Source organism: Stenella coeruleoalba (genome assembly GCF_951394435.1).
Source record: "Stenella coeruleoalba genome assembly, chromosome: 15".
Lineage (NCBI taxonomy): Eukaryota > Metazoa > Chordata > Mammalia > Artiodactyla > Delphinidae > Stenella > Stenella coeruleoalba.
The window spans coordinates 69,189,641-69,206,062 of NC_137161.1; the positions used below are offsets into that span (position 1 = coordinate 69,189,641).

The 16,422-nt window shown below is 41.7% G+C and overlaps 1 long non-coding RNA gene across 1 annotated transcript in view; it reads left to right on the forward strand.

The window, feature by feature from the left end:
- Positions 1 to 6,312: 6,312 nt before the first annotated feature.
- LOC307198712 overlaps positions 6,313 to 16,422 on the forward strand; it is a 236,786-nt gene continuing 226,676 nt past the window's right edge. Inside the window, exon 1 of the long non-coding RNA XR_013831676.1 lies at positions 6,313 to 6,571. This is a non-coding gene — a long non-coding RNA (uncharacterized lncRNA). The remainder of the gene's footprint in view (positions 6,572 to 16,422) is intronic.

Consider the following 16,422-nt stretch of genomic DNA (forward strand, 5'->3'; position numbering starts at 1 on the left):
ATGTTCTCCATCAAGGCATTCATATGACGCAGCTAATGAATTCACAACCAGCATCCAGGTTATGCAAGAAATGTCACTCTTTATTTGATTAAGTTCCACGCTGAGCCAGCAACCTGCTTAGCTGGTGGGAAAATCTCTGTTCTCTTTATTGAGAGTCACTTTACTCTTGTGACTTGCCCTGTGGGCATGGGGTTTTAGGTGGAGTAAAGTATTTGGGGAGGTTCTTTCTAGTCTTAGTCCGTACTCTTTACCTGTAATAATAAGCCCATATGGCACCTTGAAATTGGGACGTTCCGCCTCCATTCTGCGCCTGGGCATGAAAAACTTCACTGGGGCTGAAAGTCTGGGTGTGTCCAAGGCCCAGCCTGGTGAGTGTAACACACACAGTCCTACCAAGACTTTCAGGCTCTGTGGGGCTGTGGATTAATAGTCCCACTACTAAGGATCCCATCTCTTTCTTTTTGCGGTGGAATCTCTCTCCTCTCAGCTTTTCCTCTTACTCACCATCCTTGGGCACACACCATTCTCCCATCCTCCTCCAGGATGCCCACTGTCATCTTCCTGGTGATCTTAGGTTTTCACAAAGGCCAGAGAGAGATGTTGTCTTTCAGGAACTTTGACTTTCTGCTCTGAAAACACTTTGAAGAAAGACAAAACAAAGGCCTGGCTACCTTCTTAGACTAAGAGAGGGAGAAGTTCAGATTCCAAAGCACAAATGCACTCTTGTTCTTGTAATTCTTCAACACATTAACATCTCAATAAATTATCTTGCCACAATGGTAATTTGGAATAGTATGTATCTCTGGACATCAAACCATTCTAGATGTCAATGTCGTTTAATTTCCCAGGTTTTCTGTGGCTATGGGTGTGGGGATAGCCTCTGAATCCCCTTGACTCTGTCAGTAACGAGATCTCTGCTGACTTGGAAAACTTCTTGCAAACAGAACAGTCACAAATCTTCACAGGTAAACATCTGCACAGCTCTGTGGATTGTTCTGGAAGCTTTCTCTTAACATTAAATTGGCATTTCATCAGAACATCACTTACTAGTCAGAAGTGTTCCTATTCAAAGGCAATACAATCTAATTCTCTCTGCAAAATAGGCCAGATTACACTAATGAATCTCTCTAGAGGGAATATTTATCCGAATTTGAGTGTCATTAGTAAATATGGCCCGAATAAACATTTCCTGGGTACCAAGGGCCGAGGACTCAAGGAGAGAAATATCCTCAAGGAACTCAGTTTAAGGGGGAAATAGCCACACAATTTTTAAAATATGAGGTGATAAAACATGAATAAAAGGCTCTGGTGCATAGTGGAAGAGCCAATAGAAAATTCATAGAAGAAATGACCTTTGATCTGGGTTGTGAAGGACACATGAATATTTTTCAGGTGGGGATGAGAGAGGGGGCATTCCAGGAAGGAGAGCAGCCAGAGCAAAGGGACCAGGGCAGAGCTCTGCACACTCCGTGAGGCGGGGTGTACGAGCGTTTGTGTGCGCCAGGGCGGGCATTGGGAAACGAGGAGCAGGGGATGGTCGGAGGTGGTTTTCAGGAGGAGAGCAGGGAGTATAAGAAGTTTCTCTAAATCTGTTACCAAAAGTGGGGTCTGGCTGCTTGCCAGTCTAAAGCCAGCCCTTGAGAGGCAAGGTTGGTGGAAAGGAAAGTTTGCTGTCTTCTGGAGACCAGTAGCTGGGGGTGGGGTGGGGTGGGAAGGCTGAACTCATGTCCAAAGGCCGAATCCCCACTGACAATCAGTGGGCAAGAGCTTTTAAAGGGGAGTTTCAGGGGTAGAAAGGTGGAGGGAAGAGGCTCCATGCAGAAACAGCAGTCAGCTCTGACAGTCATCTTGAAATTGGTCCTGCGGTGGTCTGATCAGCATCACCTTGATTGTTCTAAGTACAGTTAATCTTCAGTCCTAGGGTCGGTTTGTTCCCATTTCCTTCAGGCCAATTCTCGGAATTGTGGCAGCTTATGTCATGGCTACAGACTGATCATCATGTAGTTAACTTCTTCCACCTAGTAGGGGTTTCAGTATCTATAAGACAGCTCACGGGATAGGGCTCAGAATATTACCTATAGCCCTTGAGGAGGAATTAAAAGTCCTTGACTTTGTTAATGACTAAACTATTATTATTATGTCCTGTTTGACTGCTTTCCTTTGCTTCTGTATTTTCCCACTTCTCTGATTAAAATTATTCTTTGGCTAAAGTTTTTCTACAGACAAAAGGCAAGTGGAGGACATGGCAGGGAAGGACCACAGGGTCCTGCTCTGTTTCAGATTGAACCTAATTTTATGACTGACATGTAAATCTTTTGTGTAGTTTCTCAAATAATGCTATCAGTAAGACAATGATTACCATGACTGCTACTGTTCCTACTGGTATAGAGCTAGTGTTTGTTGCTCTCTTACTTGGTCTGAAGTTGACTGTATTTTAGGGATTGTCTTACTTGATCCTACTGTCTCGATGAGTAGTTCTCCTATAATCCTCGTTTTATAAATGTTGTTCTCCGTATTCTCACATGTTACTTTCTGTTCTGGCTACTATTCCAGATGCCTAAGGAGCTCATGTGTTTCTATGTGACTGGCTTATGCCTTCAGTCATACAGTTTTTGTTCTTGTTTTTAATTTTCTTTTTTAGAAGGTCAAAAGCCCTGTTTTGAGGCAAAATGAAGTTGCCTGGCATGGTGTCCCCTTACATCTGTTGCTATACCACTGGATGTTTTGACCTCACCATTTTGACCCCTCTGTTTTTTTTTTGTTTTTTTTGTTTTTTTTTTTGCGGTACACAGGCCTCTCACTATTGGGGCCTCTCCCGTCACAGAGCCTGTGCTCCGGACGCGCAGGCTCAGCGGCCATGGCTCACGGGCCCAGCCGCTCCGCGGCATGTGGGACCCTCTCGGACCGGGGCACAAACCCGCGTCCCCTGCATCGGCAGGCGGACTCTCAACCACTGCGCCACCAGGGAAGCCCGACCCCTCTGTTTTGACTTTGGGAACACTTGTTCCTGCTCTTTTGACCCTGAGAACATTTTGAATCCAAGACTTGTAATTAGAATCATATCAACTCAGATGGACTCCCATTCAGAAAGTGTTTTCCGCAGTAAATTCCATTAAGCTAATTTAATCCCTTGATCAATTTTCTCCATAGCAGTTAAACCATTTCCAAAAATGTTAACTCTTACTAAAATTATTTTCATTTGGATCAGATATTTTCCATTTAAAATTTGAAACAGAATTTGATGTATTGATTAGGCATTATCCAAGCAAATTTTATTGATTCTGGCTTCTACTTTGTGTAATAGTCCTTATTTCTATTAAGTCTATTTTTTTCCTGGGTCAAAATATACAAATATAATTTTTTTAAAAAACAATATTTGATTCTTCTGTCAATTTGTAGTCAGTAACAAGTTGTGTTTTGTGGTTTTCACTGTTATCAGTTTTATTTAGCATTGATTATTTATACCAGTAATTTAAAAATCAACCCATCACAAACTGACTTAAAATAATGATGCTTTCTATTTCTTATTCACAGGAAATTGTGAAAAATGTTCTGTGCACACTTGTATGAAAGAAAAAAAGATTAAAGAGAGAGAGAGAGGAGAGAGAGGAACAGAGTATGAGGAGGATGAAAGAGACAGAGATAGAAATAGAGATGTAGAGAGAAAGACATAGATGGAAGTGAGACCTAGCAAATGAGAGAGAGAGGAAAAGAGAGTTTGAGAGGGAGATTGGTTGAGAGAGAGGGATGCTGTTTGCTAAGCTTTCAAAACTTTGTCAGAATTTAAATGTCCATGGGGGTCAAAATGTCAGGATATGAGAGCAGTGTTTGCTATTGGTCAGTGATGGAGAGTAAGGTCATCCTGAGCAGAGGAGCTGAGGTCCTCATTAGCCTTAGGGAGGAGCATGGAGGAAAGGTCTGAAGCCAGCAAGAGTATCCAGAGAGCAGCATGCAAGGCACTGCTTGACAGTATGGCTCTCCAGATTCACTACAAAAATACAGACTACTAGGCAATACCAACCTGATATCCCAAATCACTTGAAATAACCTGTGGCTGAGAGTCGTGGACTCCTGTTGTCTTTAGCATTTTCAAGATGAGAGGCCATTGGTGTGGATTTACATTGTATCTTACAAATCCAGTAGAAAAGAGGGCTGGTGCCTTCCAGGACCTCATTTTCAATGACTAGCCATTTCCTATTGGATGAAGTTCAACTTCTGTTAACACAGAATACTAGATCCTTCACAATCTGGTTGGTGTCTGCCTCGCAATCGTCCATGCCAGTGGACACTTCACTTAGGCTGTTCCGAATGTTTACTGTTCACAGAGCACTATGATGCCTCCTTGTTCTCTCCATGTTAGTGTTGCCTGGAATTCCGTTTCCTGCTCTTCTGCCTGGAAAACTCATACATATCCTTCTGAGCCCTTCTTGAAGGGGTTCTTTCTTCTGTGAATTAGGTAGAGGGTGGAAGAGACGTGGTGGTGGGGATACTGTTTTGAATGTGAAGCACAGGGGAGTGACTGGGGCACAGTGTGTGCTGGGGGCAGACAGAGAGGGGCTTGGAGGTGATCCAGGACTAGGAGGGGAACTAAGAGAAACAGGCAGTTAGGAGGGATTGGGGACATAGTGAGGTCTGAAGGAGATTGGGGGAGATGTAGACTTAGACTTGGAGGACGTAACAGAGAATGTGAGGGGAGGGAGGAAGTGCAGAATTAAGTGTGACTAGAGGTAGCTGGAAGGCAGTAGAGATCAGGGCCGGGGAGAGTCAGTTGTGCATACCTCTGTCCTCTATAGCACCCCATGAAGACCCTAATACAGCACTGAACACATTGGGTACTGGATGCTGTGTCACTTGCCTTCCGTAATCTGTGAGCTCCTCTCTCAGCCCTGGGCCATGGTTGGGAGAAGTGTGCAATGACTGAGCCTCCATCCCCATGGGAGAAACTCTCTGTAAAGAAGGAATGAGCTGGGAGGCAGTACTCCCACCCCCCGCCCAGTCTTTAGGAGGTACCTGCTCATCTTTCCGCAAGACAGTCTCTACCACATCACCAAGCTATGCTGTTAAAGCACCAGAAGACCACTAGTTCTGATTCAGATTCCCCCCAGCATTCTCCTCCATGGCACCTGTTCATCTACCGCACTGGGTAGAACCCAGGTTGTGAAACTGGAGGTCTTTACCTGAATTTTCTCTTGAACTTAAGGTCTCATTAGGTTCTCTGTCTGGGCTCTGTCCTGGGCTGAAGGTGAAGATCATTTGCTAAAAGTTAGGAGCTAGGTTGAAAGAGAAATGTAAAGTGAGTTCACCTAATAGGGACATTTGGAGGAAAAAGTGTCTGTGATTCTCTTATGAACTGCTGCATGTGACTTGTGTGACCTTGTGTAAGCCGTTTGATCTGTCTGAGCCTGAGTTTCTACATCTTCAAAATGGGGATCAAATAGCTATCTTGTAGAGCTGTTGTAATAAGTAAATGTGTTATGGTACATTTAATGTTTATTTTTTCTATTTAGATTCTAATACTGTTTCAATTGATTTTTCTGTCTGGTTTAAGGTTGGAATTTAACTTAATTTTTTCCTGAATGAATAGAAAATTGTACAAAACACCTTTTATTGAATAACCTCTTCTTGCCTTCATCAATGAGAAATTCCATATTTACCATACACTGAATTCTGATCTGTCCATTTCTGGGCACTCAAATTGTGTTCTATTAATCCATTGGCCTACTCCTGGGCTAGTGTCTTACTGTTTTAGTCTTGCGGTTTCACAATCTGTTGTGATGTGTGGTCCTCTATCATTGTTCTCCTATTACGAGATTTTCTTGGGCTGTTCTTAGGCGTATGTTTTTCCCCCCTAGATGAAGTTTCTTATCGAGTTACTAAATTTTTGATTTGGAAAGTACAGTTTTTTAAAAAATGATCTAGCTGCTTTTTAAATGTAACACCATTTTTACTTGAAAGAACAATGACAGATAAATGATGGTTATTCAGATATGGGTATTTCCTGAGAATGAATGAAGTGAGTCTATAACTTTCAGGAAGGCAACTGACAGTATTGCAGATGCTCAAGTTCATCCTCCAGGGGAAAATTAGAGTTTCAAAAAACGTGTATGTGCCACCCACCATGAGCTCAACAGCTTCCCAATTCTTAAAGACATTTCTGATGAAATGGGTGACATTAACTGATGCAATTTAAAAAATGTTGCATAATGAAATGCGTCACCTTTTGGAAGTTCTGCAAAGCTCAGTAGACCAATAATTTCCAAATGACCAATGCATGATGTTGCAAAAGCATGCAAGTAAAAGACCCATCAAACTATATGATTTACCAATGTATTTTAATGTAGCAGAATATGAAAAGTTCGTTGATAGGATTTCATAGTCTGTATTGCAAATAACGCTTAAGAAAATAAGCGCTTGTCAAGTTTGGGGATTGTTTCAAAGAAGAATATCCATAATTATCTGAAAACATTGTTACAATACTATTCTCTTTTCAGTTACACATCTGTGTGAGGCTGGATTTTCCGTATTACTTCAACCAAAACAACATATCACAGAAGACTGAATGCAAAAGCAGGTAAGAGAATCCAGCTCTTTTCTATTAAGTCATATGTTAAAAAGATTTGCAAAAAGTATGCAAAATAACACCACTCTTCTTGCTAAATGTTTTGTTTTGGAACAAACTATTCTATATATTTATTTGTTTTATTATTTTATTCTTCATAAAGATATTTTATTATATTACCATGTAATGAATTAGTTATTTTTAAGTGAACAAATAGATTAAAATTAAAAAAAAATTCTACTTTAATTTCTAATGTGGTAAAATTTGCTACTTGTAATACACACAAACAGATTTCTCTAAGACTGTAAAGGGATCCTGAGGTCAAAGTTTGAGAACTACTGGTCGAGGCTATGCTGCTGTCCACAAGGCCATGAGCTGCAGATGGCATCGCTAAAAATATGGAAACAGCCTGGGTCCCTGAAAAGATCCCTACAACTCACATTGGATTGTTATGTAAATGAGAAATAAACCTTCACTGTATTAAGCCCCTTAGGTTTGGTAGTATAGCCTAGCCTAAGCTGCCTAACGCACACACTCAGATCTGCGCTTTAGGGAGATGATTTCGGAGGTGGTGTGAAGGATTGGTTTGGGATGGAGATGAGGATTCAGGATGAAACTGAAAACAGGGAAATGAATTGTGAAGTCATTTCAGTGGTCCAGTCCAAGGTCTGAACTGAGGCTATGGTAGAAGGCTACAGAGAGGGAAGACAGCTATAAGATGCATCAAAGACAGAATTAGCTGTATTTGGTTAGCAGTTGTGGGGAGGTAGGAGGAGAAGGCAGAGAAGTCTTAAGAGGTTGAATTTTGGTCCCGGTGGAAATAATGAAATTATTTATGAGATCAGTAACTCAGTATGCCTAGAAGAAATTTTATGTGTTTAGAAGGGAAAGGAAATGATGATTTCCATTTGAACACTTGAGTTTGTGTTGCCTGTGGGCCATGCAGAGATAAGAATAACAAACACTGAGGTGGTTCTTACTATGTGCTATGCATTATTTTAGGCACCAGACATACTAACTCATTTAACATACACAACAATCTTAAGGAGGTACTCATATTCTCCCTACTTTATATTCATGGGAGACTGAGGCGTGGGAGTGAAGTGATTCATCCAAGTGAGGTGATCACCCAGCTAGTAAGTGACAGACTGGTGATTGACACCCAAGCACTTGGGTCTTAGACATTATTGTGTTATTTAGACATTATGTTATTCTGTCTCCTTATGTTATTCTATCATTACGTTATTCTATCTCTTGATGCTCAGTAGCTAATTAATAATCTGAGTCGTGGGTTCAAAGAGAGTTCTGGGTCGTTCCAAACATTAGATTGTGTATTTGTAAATTCCATCAGAAAGTCACTTATGTCAGCAAGGATAATACTTTCCACTTTCCCTCTGTCTGGCCACATCAGGAGCAGCAGGATTGAGTTAACTCTGCTAAACAGTCCTAGCCTGATGGCCCATCTGAAGGTATGGCAACTCCTGTTAGATTTCCCTACTTCACAGAAGGAGAACCCAGCCTATCACAAGCTGGCTCAGAGGACCATGCCTTTAAAACAAACAGGGGAATGTCTGTGAAAGAATGGGGGTAGCCACCAGGGTTTTCCAAGAACTGCAAGGATTCATCTTTGCTGAGTTGTCTTCTAGACTCTGGATGAATGAGTGCCTGCACTGCACACCTCCAGGGGGCATCACTCACATCTTATTCTGTTTGAATTCTGAGCTCTGGAGTTGCTTCGTGTACCGACATATCTCACTCTTACCATTAGCATCAGTTTCCCATTTTCCTGTGGGCCGATTTTTGAGTAACTATGTTAATGTTTGGCATCCGTTCTTGTGTTAAACTGACAATGATTAGGTCCTCAAGTCTGCTCTTACCTTATCAAACAAGATTTGGTATCTAATTTATGCTTATATCAAATCACAGCGTTTTGGCTTTTTCACTCCTATTCCATGTTTCCCGCTCGTAATGTAGGTGCCTCAGTGTCTGAGTGAGGAAAGAAAAGAAAGCTCTCAGTACAGCCCAGGAAACTCTACCTAATACTCTGTGATATTCTGTGATAATATTCTTTTCTCTATATGAGAAAAGAATCTGAAAAAGAATGAATATGTGTATATATATATAACTGAATCACTTTACTGTATACCTGAAACTAACACAACATTGTAAATCAACTATAGTCCAATAAAATTAAGAAAAGAGATATCTAGGAAAACAATAAGTTATCCAAAAAAAAAAAAGCTCTCAGATTTTCACATTCTCTGTGGGGCAGGGGGCAGGGAGGGAGGGGTCCTGATGGACATCTGCCCTCTCCATTTAGGAGACCTTATAGGGGAGGTAAAAAGAACATCCCCAGGACTTTAGTCATCTCAAGTTCCCTGCAACCCCATCCTGAGGAGCCTCTGTTAGAGCTAGGATAAAATCCACAAGAGATTTGTTTCAAGATGTACTGACAGTTTCCTCGATTTATAGCCTAAGTCAACTGAGGACCGTCAGCTCTTTCAAGGTAAGTGTACAATGGGCAGATGTGAAGTGCCAGGATGCCTCATTGAAATGAAAGCTTTATTCCTTTGATTCAGATCCATATGTGTAGCATGCTTCCTACGTTCTAGTCGCTTTCATACAATTTTTTGAAGTCATTATTTGTATGCCAGATGTCAACTGCTTGGGTGTTCCTGCAACCTTCAGCACACTGGGTTTACCTCGTCCTCTGAAGTGTAAATAAAATTGGTGTTGGCCTTGTAAACATCAGAGTTCCCTGGGGAGAGGAATGACAGCCTCTCTTTATAGAGGTGTGGGCAGGATGAAGGAGCCAACAAGAGTTGGTGAAACACACAGGAATAGCAACAGTGGGGAGCCATTACCACTGTGGGGGAGGGATGAAGGGAGAAGCAGTGTTACTGGAACCTGAAAGCCCTACATGTGGGATGGGGCCAGCCAGCCAGGAGTGGTGGTGGTAGGTGGGCTGAACCAGAGCCTAGCAGGGGGCCAGGTGTAAATACCCCCCTGCTCTGTCTCCTCTCACTCTCTGAGCTCTTGCTGTCACCTCCCACTGGCTGCTTCTATCCAACAGGTAAGGGATACCTGGGGATTCAATCTGCAGAAGTCATTACTCCCTAAACACAGAGTAGAGCAGTGAAGAGTGTAGAATGGGACTGGCACCAATTTAAACCCCATATATGGTAGAAAACCCATTTTTTTCTAGAAGTTCTTAGGGGGACTTACGCTAGAAGCAGGAAAGGAGAACCAGAAGAAACTAGGTTACACTATCATGAACAACCAACCTCTACACCTTACCGTGGCTTGCTGTTGTATCGTTGCCATGCAGAGCTCAGCTCCATGCGGTCTCTCAGGGGCCCAAGCTAATGGTGCTCTGCCTTCCGGTAGGTTCTAAGGGGAACAGGAAGTCTTCTCAATGCTGAGGGTGAAAGAGAATTGTGCATGTGCTTTTCACTGCTTCATTGTGAAAATGACAAACATCACCTCCACTCACATTTTATTGGTCGTCTCTTATTTTCTAACATCCGTTCCCTACCCTACTTGAAATCCCTTCCTCTCTCCTTTGAATTTCTCCCTTCTTCCCATTAGCTTACTTGATGCTAAAATCCTGTTCATTTCTTATTAAAAAATTCAGTTATCTCTTTTTTACTTACCCTAGATGAACCTGGTTTTGTTTAGAATGTCTCATTTTATAAGCCAAACTACCTACTGAAATATGTTCTTATGAAAAGGTAGATCAGTTTCCTTCTCAGAGGAGTTTGGAGGTCACCTTTTAAGGAGACTCATTTTTGTTCCTTCACATATAATTTCTCCATTAAAAAAAGACAACTGAGAGTCAGAGAAGGGGAGTGAATTACTTATGGTCATACAGGATTTGACTGATTTCCTAACTCTGCGTCCATAGCTCTTTTCTTTATCCTGTACCATCTCCCTCTCTGTATTCTCTTCTCGGAAAAACCACCCTTTGCTTAATACCATCTGCCTGGTTTTTCTTTAATCTTGTGCAGTTGAGCTCTGCATATAAAGAAGCCAACACCTTGGTGAGAATCATTAATTTTCAGAAGCTTTTATTTCAGTGACTCCAAAGATAATTGCTAAAAATAGGTGCACTCCCTGTAAGACACAGTTAAAATCAACTCATTTTGTGGTCAGGGTTCCCAAAGGAGTGAAGATGTGCAGAGAATGCAAGTGTTTCAGCAGCCGTGACAAATCTCCCCCACGGATGGGCGTGCAATAAATAATGATTTCTCAGAGGCAGCCTTTGGTGCTCGGAGTTGGGGTGGGTGGGTAGAGATGCCTGGAGATGTCCAGATAGGCTTAGGTTTTTCCAAAAGGGAACATGCATCATTTCCCATGAATGCAGGAGTGCAATGGGAGAAAGGTTACTGGGGACCTCACACCTGGGATTATTGGTATTTCAAAACTCCACAAATACCTTCTCTGTGTGTGAAACCTTCAATTAATGTTGGTAATACTCTTTAGCATCTGTAGCAGATCTCCCTACTAGTATAAGTTCAAGGTCTAAAAGAAATTAGCAGCCAGTCCTATTTTCTCTACTCCCCACTTTGGCCCAGCGAGGAAGGTAGTTCTCTTAACTCTTCTGCTTTTTAATAAGTGTGGGGAGGAAGCTTATGCACTTGGGCAAGACTTGGCTTACCTCCTTGTTCTGTGTACCAGTGGGCATACTTCCATCCTTCCTTCTCTCTGTCCATGGTTTTCCTCCTTCCATCTCTCCCCCCACTCTCTTTCTCCTTCTCTATGTCTCTCCCTGCTTCTCTCTATCTCTCGTCCTTCCTCTTTTGGACCTGCCTTCTCCCAGGTACAACAAGGGTTGGCATGTCTTTCTCTTTCTTTTATTTTTTTGTTTAATAACATTGGAATTTTATTATTAAACATATTTAAACATTTGACATTTCAGAAGAGTGATATTTAGTCTTCACTGTAGCTGCTGGATTGTTCTAGCAGTCACTGAAACACACGTTTCTCAGTTTTTCAAGTGAGAAAGGTAGAGAAGCAAAGGATCTTGAGGGTAATATCTCATTTTTTTTCTAACACTTTCTTTTCTTCATATTCTTTTTCAAAATTTATTTACTTATTTTTATTGAATGTCTTTCTCCTTTTGAAGATCAGGCAGCCTCTTCTGTGTTTGTGCCAACTTCTTGGCCTGTAACTAACTAGGTGGGTAAATCTGGATCATACTGGTCTCAAAGCGCAGATTTGTAAGGAGAGCCATGTAATGCTCTCCAGCTCAGCTAAGTTAAAAACTCATTCTTCTCTTGATCCTCTTCTGGGTCTTTGCATCTTTTCCTGAAATTGGTTAGGATCCATATAGGGAGGAAAGGGCATGACTGATGTCCCTGAATTTTCAACATAGAAAGAGTTGGTTGGGAAGTCTTAAAAATTCCACACAAGGGGGAAAAAAATAAGAAAGCATAAAAAGAAATGAAAAAAATTTCCACACAAGGACTAGCACTTGAGGAAAAAGAGCAATGTGGTAACAGATGCTATTGATGGGGCCCCAAAGACCAAGGTCAGCTCTTGGAGGCAGAAAGTTTTAGCAACTGGAAGACTTTAGTATGGATGAACATCAGGGGCCTTTGACCTGAGTTCCAGCACCTTATTTTGTAGACACAGGGGGTTTTGACAGATTTGGGTCATATATTTGTAGTTTCAGCAGAACTTCAGCTGGGGCCCTCAGACTCGGGGCCTGGGGTTAGGGAGAGAAGAGATTCATCCTACGGGATCAAGAAGACTTTTCCAGGAACTGAAACAAGCAAAGGTTCTTGTCTTGGTTGGAGATACTTGTATTTTTCTTGAGCCAAGTTTTTCTCAGCTACCTTAGGAATAGCTGTGTTGGAAAAGGCAAGGTCTTCTTAAGAGCTGGAGGAACATGGGCTTCTCCTTAATCATAGCCACAAGACAAGAGGGCCAGAGTAAAGACTGGGTGGATGTATTTTGTGCATCTGCTCCATGCGCTTGGCTCACCTCTAATTTCAGTGTTGGTGCTGGAGGACCATGCCCGTGGATGCTGGCAATATTCTGCTAGTATCTTATCTCCTCCTTCACACCTCAGTGTATTTTTCTGAAGCCACATGACAACCTGGAAGAACAGGGAAGTTAACAAACCCTGAGGTAACCCTCAAAGGATAGGGGATGGGAGAGAGCGAACAAAGACCCCTGCCACCTGTCCTTCATAGGGACAATCCTGAGGTGCAGTACTGTTCCTCAAAGGGTCACCAGTGGGGTTGAGTCCCAGCTGCCCACAGCATTAACCAGCTCAGAACTGCGCCATTGTGACGTTTACCCTTTTCCTGCCTCATTCTCACCACCCCTTACTGTTGCTTCCAGGGGTTACATTCCAAATAAGTACTCAAGTCCTCAGCTATTACTGCTTTCAAGGGAACCAAATTAAGACACTAGATGATCCCTTGTGTGTCAAATGCTTGGAGGACTAAACTTTGGCTAGTGGAATTCTAGTTGATTTCTTTCTCCCTTTATCTTGTTTCTCATCCAGAGTTAAGGGACTATGAGTGTTGAGTTCAGAGAAAGTAAGAAAATAGGTGGTAGAAAGGGATTTTTAATGCTACCTTTTCAGTAGCTTAGGGGATTAAAAAGTAGGAAAGGCAAGATTTGGGGCAAAAGCATATGACAGAGCTCATCACTTTTATTTGAATTAGTGCTAGCAGAAGCAGTACTGGGACTTTGCCAACCATGGGAATTATTAAATTTTTAGATCTTTCCCAGTGGTATGAAGTTAAAAAATAATGGTGTCATATTTATTGTTTTAATTCATATTTCTTTAATTATAGTTAGAATATTTTTCCTTATATTTATTCATCATTGTTATTTTTTTTCTGTAAGCTGAATATTCCACAAATTATTTAACAAATCACTTAGATGATATTTAGGTCAAGCCGTCTTTCTAACTGTTGTAAGAAATACTACAATATACATATGGAAAAACACCCAATCTTTCTCATTACTAAAGTATAGCACATTGAAAGAACAATGTCATTTTTTCTATACATTTTTGTTGCAAATCTTGAAATGTTTGGTAACACCAATGTATACAGTTTTGCAGGGGAATTGGCACTGAGATTGACTGTGCAAATCGGTACACTGTTTTGAAGGCACTTGGACAATTTCTATCAAAATTTAAGATAAGTCTATTCATTGTTGCAGTGTTTCAAGAGAATTTGTCCTGCAAATATGCTTATATGAGGTCCTAACTATTATGCTTTATTGAGTGTGGGGTGTGTGTGTGTGTGTGTGTGTGTGTGTGTGTGTTAGTCTATGAATGAAGAATACACTAGCCAAGATGGAGAATTGATAAAGACTTCTGGCTCCTTCCTGAATTTATCCTGGAGATGTTGCAGAAGTAAGAGAGAGATTTATGGATCCTAGAAAGCAACTAAAACTATGGGATCATTTGGAGAGCGTGAAAGTGATAGAGTGTCGGTATGAAAAGGTACAGAGAGGTCTAGGTGCCACAGATGGCAGGTAGGCAGAGTGAGAATGTCAGAGTTGGTCCCCTCTTTGCTATTGCAGGCAGGGAAACAGTGCTTCAGCCCAGTGCTAGCCTGAGGCAGATGGAATAATAACAAGACAGGGCTGGAGTTCCATGGGGGTGGTAAGCTGATGGCAAGGATGGCTTGTGAGCTGCCTGACCTCTAGATAATCCCAACAGAGGGTGGCAGCCAATGGAGAGCAGTGTTGTCTGCAGCCTAGAATCTGGTCCATTCCCAGAAGAGGATAGGGATAGGGCCAGTAAAGGGACTGTGAACGAGTTGTTACATCAGGCTCTCTGACCTGAAAGATCCTCCCCACAACCCAGTTTACCAGGAGAAGTACAGAATAGGATCAAGGATTTTGCCACCAACCCCATCTACTCCCTCCCTTTATTCATCACAGCCAATGTATCTGATAGTTCCAAAGGAATAGGAGTTCATAGGAAAATGTAGCAAGACACCAAATTCCATAATTTAGGCCATAAGAAGCAGAAATAATGATAGAATTTTTAAAAATAAGGGAAACCAATATCCTGATAGGAATAAGCAAAGATCTTAGGAACATAAACTGGGAATAAGAAGTTTTGAAGAACCATTTGGAATCTGGGGCATGAAAAATATATTGTAAAAAATGGAAAATACATTGTCAATGGGTAAATTAGGCAGCACAATGAATACAGCTAGAGAACAAATTAGTGAACTGAAGGATTCAGCCAGTGAACTGTCCCAGAAAGCATTTGGGAGGGATACATCTTTGGAAAACAAGAGGAAAGTTAAGAATTAGAATTCTAGTAGGAATCTCAGAAAGAGAAAAAGAGTAAATGGAGAGGAGGCAGTAATTTGCCAGAATTAAAGTGGGAGATGGTATTTAGGCAAACAGTTAGGACCTTCTGGGCCTCAAGCTCCCGGGCTGTCACCAAGAGACTAATCCAGAGTGGCACTGCAGCACAGTGGAGTTCCTGAGTGTATTCAAACGTGGTGATTTGTTATTATTTATTTACAAGAGACAGATTGACTTTGGACGTTTCTATTCCTGTAGGGCTGGTTCTGAGCTATTGTAACAGTTCTCAGCACAGAGGAAGAATGCAAAATGTGTAGCAATTTCCAACTCGATGCTTCCTGGTCAGATTTTTTTTTTTAATTATTTATTTATTTATTTTTGGCTGTGTTGGGTCTTCGTTGCTGCATGCAGGCTTTCTCTAGTTGGGGCAAGCGGGGGCTTCTCCCTGCGGTGGCTTCTCTTGTTGTGGAGCACAAGCTCTAGGCACGTGGGCTTCAATAGTTGCAGCATGTGGGCTCAGGAGTTGTGGCTCACGGGCTCTAGAGTGCAGGCTCAGTAGTTGTGGCGCACGGGCTTTGTTGCTCTGCAGCATGTGGGATCTTCCCAGACCAAGGCTCAAACCTGTGTCCCCTGCTTTGGCGGGCGGATTCTTAACCACGGCGCCACCAGAGAAGCCCCCCGGTCAGATTTTGATGGATAAAGGGATGAGATGAGATGGAAGACCCTGTTCAGTACTATTCCCCTTGATCATCCTGTTCAGACACCAAGCATCTGGACAGCAGCTGCAGATTTTAACTCTTTTGTTCCCTCTGCAATTTCCTTCTGAATTTCTTTTCCTCTTTCCTTACCTGCTTTCTTTGCTCTTCACAATTTTTCCACATTCTTTTTTTTCTATTACTTCTCATTTTTTCTATATTATTCTCTTTTATCTTGCCACTTTCTCCTCTTCTTCACTATTTCCAAAGTTATTCATTGATTCATCCATCAGTTTATGTATTCAACAACTATTTTGAACACCTACCAAGTCCCTGGCACCATTGAAGGCAGTGGGGGCACAGTGAACAAGACAGAAAAAAAGTACTTAAACCTACTCTAGAGGGGAGGACAGATAATAAGCAAGTCAACAAACAAAAGTTAAAACACAAATACAGATATGAATAAATGCAATGAAGCAAATAGTCTGTGCTAGAGAGTGATGTGGGGTGGGACAGGGATGTTTTAGATGGGGAGAGAGATGTCAGGGTAAGTCTTTCTGAGGAGGTGACAGTTGAATTGAGATCTGAATGATAAGGAGGATTCAGCTCTGGGAGATCTGGTGGAAAAACATTCCAGGTAGAAGGAAAAGCACGTGCAAATGCCCTGAGGTTGGAATGGTACATTCTTCTACCCTCTCTTCTTTCTTTCTCATTTTTCATCTCTAGTAAATTTCAGAGTAAATATCTACACATTTTTTAGGTAGAAACCATGTTCTTATAATCTTGATTTCCTGTGGCCTGGTTTCTGCTCCAGCCACTTGCTTGAAACTGTTTTCTTCCTTGCTTGAAGTTGTTCTTTGATGGCCACCAATGTCATCC